Raw genomic sequence first — 7,670 nt, 5'->3', positions numbered from 1 at the left:
GGTGGCTGAGTTGGTGCAGTTCACTATGTGGTTCAGAACCGACGACGTGAACTGTTCCAGGTCCTCATGCTCATATTCCTGCCATGAGGTGTCATTCAGGCAGATCTGCAGTGGAGCGGACCCTGCTGGCCAGGTTCTGACAGTCTTAGTGGTGATGGGAGCACTTTTCCTCATGGGAGTGTAGGCTGGGATCCGGAGGATTGACACATGGTCTGACATGGTCAGATGAGCTAGCGGTCTAGCCTTGTAAGCAAGCTTGATGTTGGTGTATACCTTATCCAGTGTTTTTTCTCCCCTTGTTGCACATTTAACATGCTGATAGAACTAACCACCTGTTATTAACCACCTGTCATTAACCACCTGTTATTAACCACCTGTCATTAACCACCTGTCATTAACCACCTGTTTCAAGCGACGATTAATTAGATCACCTCTCAAAAGAAGAAAAACAAACTACACTTTAAACTGTGTAGTCTGGTGGAGAATCTTTCCCCTCACACTGCCGCCAGGATGAAAGCGTCCAGAAGTACAGACAGTTATCTGTTTGATCTGGATGGGTCAATAATGCTAATGTTAGCTAGCTAGCTAAAGGACCTACACAACCAACTCCAAGCAAGCGTCCACAACAACAAACCATGTCAGAACGATTATGCAAAGATAATGACTACAAATAGAATAACTAGTCAAAGTCAAAGTCAAAGTCAGCTTTAGTGTCAATCCAATATATGTACAGACATACAGAGGGCTGAAGTTGTGTTTCTCCCTCATCCTCGGTGCATAGCAAACAAAAACAATAAATAACAATATGATACGACCAGATTAAAAATAACTATATTCTACTTCTGCTGTCTGCGTCTCCCTGGGTATTCCTAGACCAGATGGCAAACAGTAAAGAAATGCCACAATATAGCAGGACTTAAGAAACGAGATGTCCAACAAAGGATGTGACAAACCCTGGCCTATTATGCGCAACAAGTACACTCTGATGCAGCGGAGACAGGGTTTTTGGTGGATTTACAAGTTTTTAGATTGGTTAGGTTGGAAATTCTCAATCCCATCTGGCAACCCTTAGCGGAGAGTCAGGTTGGATGTTTACAGATATCGCACTGCTGTGCACACCACACTTTGTTAAAAGAAATAAAGCTTGTACTTTTCTACTTATAATACATTCTACTGATGTAGTCTACCATTTGGTTTTAGTTATAGGCTATTGATCTCACTTGTTTGTACCTTTTGCTAAGTCAAGCATTTAGAATGTAGAGTGCATATTGCGAAATTTCGCAACGTCAATAACGCATCGGACTCTAAAAAACGTACTTTTTTTTTTTTTTTACCTCCGTTGCAACATAGTGCTGGAGATAATAGGTAAATAAAAAGGGACGTACCCCTTTAAGAAAATGTGTACTGGGCAGGGAGGGGCTGATGACGTCACTTGGCTGAAGTGAAACTTAACATCTAAGGAGAGTTATAAGAAACGTACACACAGCTGCACCAAGTCTACAGGTCTTTTTTTTAAATATATTTTTTCTTTTATGAACCGTTTGCGTCCACTCGCCATGTTGAGCAATGTTGCTATGATACTTTTTGCCCGTCAGGTTGGTGGTTGCTAGGGAAGAAACCACGTGACTGAAAGCTATGAATTGCGGGGGGGCCTCGGGATTTTGCGGTACGCCACTGATTATGACATCATAGGGAGGTCACAGTGGAGTGTGTTTGTATAATATCTGTATCAGTGTGTGGGCTGCAGTCGTTGGCTCCTCGGCTCTGTCACTTACTGGCGCAGAGAGATGGACGTGAAGGGTGATGTTGCCACAGGCCAACCCTGTGAAGGCAAGATACTACTCCTTGAGCTACTCTTCTCTCTCTCTTTTTCCCCTTCCATCTCTTTCTCCCCCTCTTCTTCCATCTTCCAATCCTGTTTACCAGTAGCTGTAGAGGTAGTATGTTGTATGTAGGTAGTGCAGTGGTAATTAGGAGCTAGTAGTAACTGTGGTGACTGTTTCCTCCTTAGTCACTGCGACTGTTGAACTGTAAACTTTAGTTGACTCGTGATACCAACACCGACGACTTCTGTACGTTACAATCATTTGTTTACTTTATTATAAAAACATGATACACTAAAAAGTTTCGCATGTGGCAACACGGTCAAAGACTGTGTGCTCACCAGTTCAATCAGTAACACCTGTAGCCTACCGGTGAGCTCACCTATATACCTGTGCACTCCTATGTCCTCGCCACTCAGTGGTCAACAGTAAAAATGACATCCAGCACAGACATAATGGCTGCAACAGCTGACATTCCCTGAGACAAAATAGCAAGCAGTGTGTATGCAGTGCCATGGAAGTTGAGCTCAGCTCTCACAATGTGGCGTTCTTCTTCAGATTTGTTTTAGGTGCTGTAAAACCATACCTTCAGCTGTAAAGGCATGGGAGAACCAAATAAAACAAGGTTTGCGTCCCTTCAAGAAGAACTGTGTTTCTGGAAAGAGCAGGCAGAAAAACACCAGCAGAGGTAAGGAATTCCATCAGTGAGACAGAGTCTGAGCACATGGTTTGAAAGCACCTTCTTGTGATGAGGTAGCCCTGTCTGAGACCTATAAACTGTGACTTTGAGGACGTCCTCTTGGCTTATTGGGAGAGATGCTTGAGTCTTTCACGTGGGAGACCAGGGTTCAAATTCTGCCAGTAACACACAGATCAAAGAATCAACTTCATCTTAGCTATGTTGAACTGTAGGACATCTTTGACTGTTTTGTGTGTGTGTGTGTGTGTGTGTGTGTGTGTGTGTCTGTGTCTGTGTCTTCAGGGCTGAGAAGTCTCAGGAGGAGCTGCAGGAGTTTCGGCAGATTAGTCGAGACAATGAGGCGGAGCTGGAGCTAACTAAGGAGTCTCTGGAGGAGCTTTGGTTGTATGTTGAAGAGGGACTTCACACAAACTATTAGCAAACATTCTAGATGCTTTATCATATCTATAATATAATTCCCTCCAATGCCAGTCCACACCCATAGAGCACATGGATAGAATTCTAGCTACAATGGCTTAGATTATGCAGCTCAACGTGCTTTGACAGTTCAACACAATCATGTCACAATAATGAATAGTTCAGCACAGCCATAATACAGTAATAAATAGAGCAACTTTAATAAAAGAAAGAATAATATATATTTTAATAAAAATATGAAAAATGAGTAGGAATATAATAAGAAAAAAAGTATTAATAATTATATGCCAGTTAAAAAATACTGGTTAAAAAGATTTGTTTTCAGCTGTCTACTGAGTCCACCTCTCTGATACCCTTTGGTAGGGAGTTCCACAATTTTGGCACGTAATGGACAACGGCGGCTTTCCCAATATAGGCAGTAATGAGCGAGTTTGTTGTGTATGGTGACTAATGATGACAATGATTTTATGTTTGATGTAACTGGTGATGCTAAAGACCAATTAAACAGTTTCTAATGTAATCATGTCTGTCTTGTCTCTCCCTCCCTGCCGTCTCCCAGGGCGTCCCTGGAGGACATTGAGGGGCGGATGAACCATGTGATCGAGAGGAACGCCTTCCTGGAGGGTGAGCTGGACGAGAAGGAGAACCTGCTGGAGTCTGTGCAGAGGCTCAAGGACGAAGCCAGAGGTGAGCACTGGGCCGAGAGCTCACCACAGGAGCATCTAATGTTACAACAACAACTGTCTCTGTTTAGTTCTACACTCCAGCCAGCCTCTCTGTTAAAGGATGAGTCATCTGATGGTTGATTGACAATTGTCTGATTACCCTATTCGAGTACTTGAATGCACCCTTCCTTCCTTCCTTTCCTTCCATCCTTGAGGAAGTCACTGATCTAATGTGATTGGATTGGTCAAAGCAACATTTTCATTGCTTGTTTACCACCAATCAAGTCATGTCAGATCAGTGATTTATACATGGAAGGAAAGAAGGAAAGAAAGAAAGACGGTTAACCGAGGTCCCGACTCCCGAATACCGTTAAAGATCCCATGGCACTTATCGCAAGAGTAGGCGTTAACATGTCACCCTCTGCTACCAGTTGGCTTACTCATCCCCACCCCTCCCCCCTGCAACAGTTCCCCAGATTCTCGCTGCAAATGAGAATGTGTTCTCTCAGGCAACTTGCCTGGTCAAATAAGGGTGAAATGGAAAGAAAGTGAATGTATCTATTTCAAGACTATTCAAACGGGGGCCTACTCTTCCCTTGGCTTGCTACTAGGAGATATATACCGTGTTAGATTCCTGACATCCTTCATACTGCTAGTTTGGATGAATGTTATCCATTATGGATGGCTGATATGCTGTGTCTGCTCTTCCTGTGTGTCGGGGCAGATCTGCAGCATGAGCTTGCCGTGCAACAGAAGACGGAGCGACACCCGTCCGGCAGCCTCAACAAGACGGAGACGGACCGGACCGTCGGCATGGTTGTGAACGGTGTGAAGAGCCTGTTCCAGGACGAGGAGTCCTCAGCTGAGGTGTCCGAGGCTGGTGGGCTTAGTGCTGGTGATGGTGTGTCGGAGCTGAGACTGTGGTCTACAGCGGAGACCATCTGCAGAGATCTGAAGAGGAAGCTGAAGGAGGGCTTTCAGCAATGCCACAGTGCTGTAGGATCTCTGCTGGAGAATGTAGAGACGGTGTGTAGTGAGGGTATCGCCTATGCGGAGGAGTGTCAGCCTCCCACAGAGCTTCCAGCAGAAAGCAGTTTCCCTGTCGTCAGAAGCGCGACCTTCGATCGCACCTCTGACGAGTCTGTGCCGGAGCTGAGACTGTGGTCTCCAGCGGAGACCTCAGTGGAGCTACAGCAATGCCACAATGCTCTGCTGGAGAGTGTAGAGAGGGTGTGTAGTGAGGGTGTCGCCTATGCGGAGGAGTCGGAGTTGCTTCTTCAGCTGTTCACCTCATGGAGCACGGGGGTGGAAGCTTCCAACAGCAACGCCCCGACCAGAGTCTCCAGCCACAAGAGCCTGCTGTCCACCAGCTCTTCTGAGATCTACCTCTCAATGGGATCCGACACCTCCACAGCCTCGGTCACACAGCCTCAGAGGGATGCTAGTGGGAAGAAGAAAGGGAAATTCAGCAAATTCCTTTCAACGAGGAAGCGCAAGCTCAAGGTAAAACAGAAAATATACAGTGAATTTATAAGAGGGCCACATTCCACATAATTTCACATTAAGGAAGTGTAATGTAAAGGTAAAGTCTTACCAGTTTATCATAAAACAGCAGACAAGCTATGCATTGTTGTTGTAGGAATAATGGGGTTTTAAGAGATATGTTCTGTCATTGATTCTTCTTCTGTAACAACTGATATAGTGCAAGAGGACCAACCGGGAAGGTGTCCAGCCTCCAGCTCCAGGACAGGAGGACATCAATGATGGTGTCCAGCCTCCAGCTCCAGGACAGGAGGACATCGAGGTAAGTATCCAGCCTCCAGCTTCAAGACAGGAGGATATAACGGTAGGTATCCAGCCTCCAGCCTCAGGACAGGAGGGCATCGAGGTTGCCCACGACGATGGACACAGCAGAGGTAAGTCAACATGTAGAACACATAGACCTAGGACATACTAACCAAACGAATGAAGTATTCTATTCTGTAGCTATAGGCCATAGCTATAGTTTGGATGAATGTTATCCATTATGGATGGCTGATATGCTGTGTCGGCTCTTCCTGTGTGTCGGGGCAGATCTGCGGCATGAGCTTGCCGTGCAACAGAAGACGGAGCGACACCCGTCCGGCAGCCTCAACAAGACGGAGACGGACCGGACCGTCGGCATGGTTGTGAACGGTGTGAAGAGCCTGTTCCAGGACGAGGAGTCCTCAGCTGAGGTGTCCGAGGCTGGTGGGCTTAGTGCTGGTGATGGTGTGTCGGAGCTGAGACTGTGGTCTACAGCGGAGACCATCTGCAGAGATCTGAAGAGGAAGCTGAAGGAGGGCTTTCAGCAATGCCATAGTGCTGTAGGATCTCTGCTGGAGAATGTAGAGACGGTGTGTAGTGAGGGTATCGCCTATGCGGAGGAGTGTCAGCCTCCCACAGAGCCTCCAGCCTCAGGACAGGAGGGCATCGAGGTTGCCCACGACGATGGACACAGCAGAGGTAAGTCAACATGTAGAACACATAGACCTAGGACATACTAACCAAACGAATGAAGTATTCTATTCTGTAGCTATAGGCCATAGCTATAGTTTGGATGAATGTTATCCATTATGGATGGCTGATATGCTGTGTCTGCTCTTCCTGTGTGTCGGGGCAGATCTGCGGCATGAGCTTGCCGTGCAACAGAAGACGAATGAAGTATTCTATTCTGTAGCTATAGGCCTGGTGAAGCTCATATGAACTCTCTCTCCTCTCTCTAGCGGCCAGCCCAGTGACCGCTGAGACGTCAGACATCTTCCAGAGGATGCTCACATCTGTGAAGAGCCTTGGGCTGCTGAGCTGCTGTCGGGGGACGGAGGCCGTCTGCCTGGAGACCCTGTAACCATCTTCACAACGATGGACACAGCAGAGGTAAGTCAACATGTAGAACACATAGACCAAGGACATACTAACTAAACTAATGAAGTATTCTATTCTGTAGCTATAGGCCTGGTGAAGCTCATGTGAACTCTCTCTCCTCTCTCTAGCGCCCGGCACAGTGGCGGCTGTGACGAATCCTCCAGAAGACGCTCACAACTGCAAACAGCCTTGGCCGGAGCTGCTGTCCACCGTGAATAAAAAATAATTTGCATTCCATTCCTTTTGCTTGTGCATTTTTCATATCTTATGAACTTGTTATGCTGAAGATTGTGTAACTAGATAAGTGATCTTAAATATCATAGCTAGAAGCAACTGCGATTACAGCAACAAATATAGTAGCTAAGCATGTTTACAGCTATGCCTGAGGCAATATCCCAATAGAAATGTAATCATAACAAGAATCATAACAAGAATCATGTACAAGACATATAATGAATCATTAGAAATATTGGCTCCTGCACAGACTCCTCATCGCTTAGTGTGTGTGTGTGTGTGTGTGTGTCACATGACATATGCCATGTCTGCAGTCTGAATGAGCTTGGATTAATGTTAAATGTTCTATTTTTCATTCCTACTGCGAGACGGTAGGAAAGAGAGAAAGAGGGAGAAGAAAAGAATAAAGGATGGGAGGGGGGGAGGATAGAATGAGAGGTAGGTATCTCAGACTACAAAAGCAAACCAAGTAACATGGTGCATATTGAAGCCTCCCTTCAGGGGAAACTGAATACCTTCATTAACACCATAGCTGATATGAGGCCCCCCTCTGTACAGGAGGACTGTGTGCTCTCACTATCTGTGGCAGACATGAGTAAAATCTTTAAGCGAGTAAACACCCACGCACAGCAGCCGGCCCAAATGAGATTACCCGGTCTCATCCACAGAGCATGCGCAGACCAGCTGGCACATCCTGCACATCTGTGGGGCCATTCTAGGTCTCGAGACAGATTAACCCATCTACCGACTGCAGCCCCCCCAGATCTTTGAGATTTTCCATCTTCCCGGCTCAAAGTGATGAGGACACGTCCCTTTTTCTTCCCCACGCCTGCCCCTCCCCACGCCTGCACCTCCACCCCCCTGGCTGGTCTACACTGTCTGGTGTCTGCTGGATGCTCGTTGGGGCAGTGGGGGCCTTCAATACCTGGTGGACTGGGAGGGTTACGT

At 46.5% G+C, this 7,670-nt stretch overlaps 1 long non-coding RNA gene across 1 annotated transcript; it reads left to right on the top strand.

Annotated features, from left to right (window-relative positions):
- Window positions 1–2,835: 2,835 nt before the first annotated feature.
- Window positions 2,836–4,434, top strand: LOC308174590. Its single transcript, XR_013937924.1, has 3 exons — window positions 2,836–2,907; window positions 3,500–3,627; window positions 4,330–4,434. It is a non-coding gene; the product is annotated as an uncharacterized lncRNA (long non-coding RNA).
- The last annotated feature ends 3,236 nt before the right edge of the window (window positions 4,435–7,670 follow it).

Source organism: Nansenia antarctica, assembly GCF_963989245.1.
Source record: "Nansenia antarctica genome assembly, chromosome: 20".
NCBI classification, from domain to species: Eukaryota; Metazoa; Chordata; class Actinopteri; order Argentiniformes; family Microstomatidae; genus Nansenia; species Nansenia antarctica.
The sequence above is the reverse complement of the archived record's forward strand: the minus strand, read 5'-3'. Positions and strand labels throughout refer to the sequence as shown.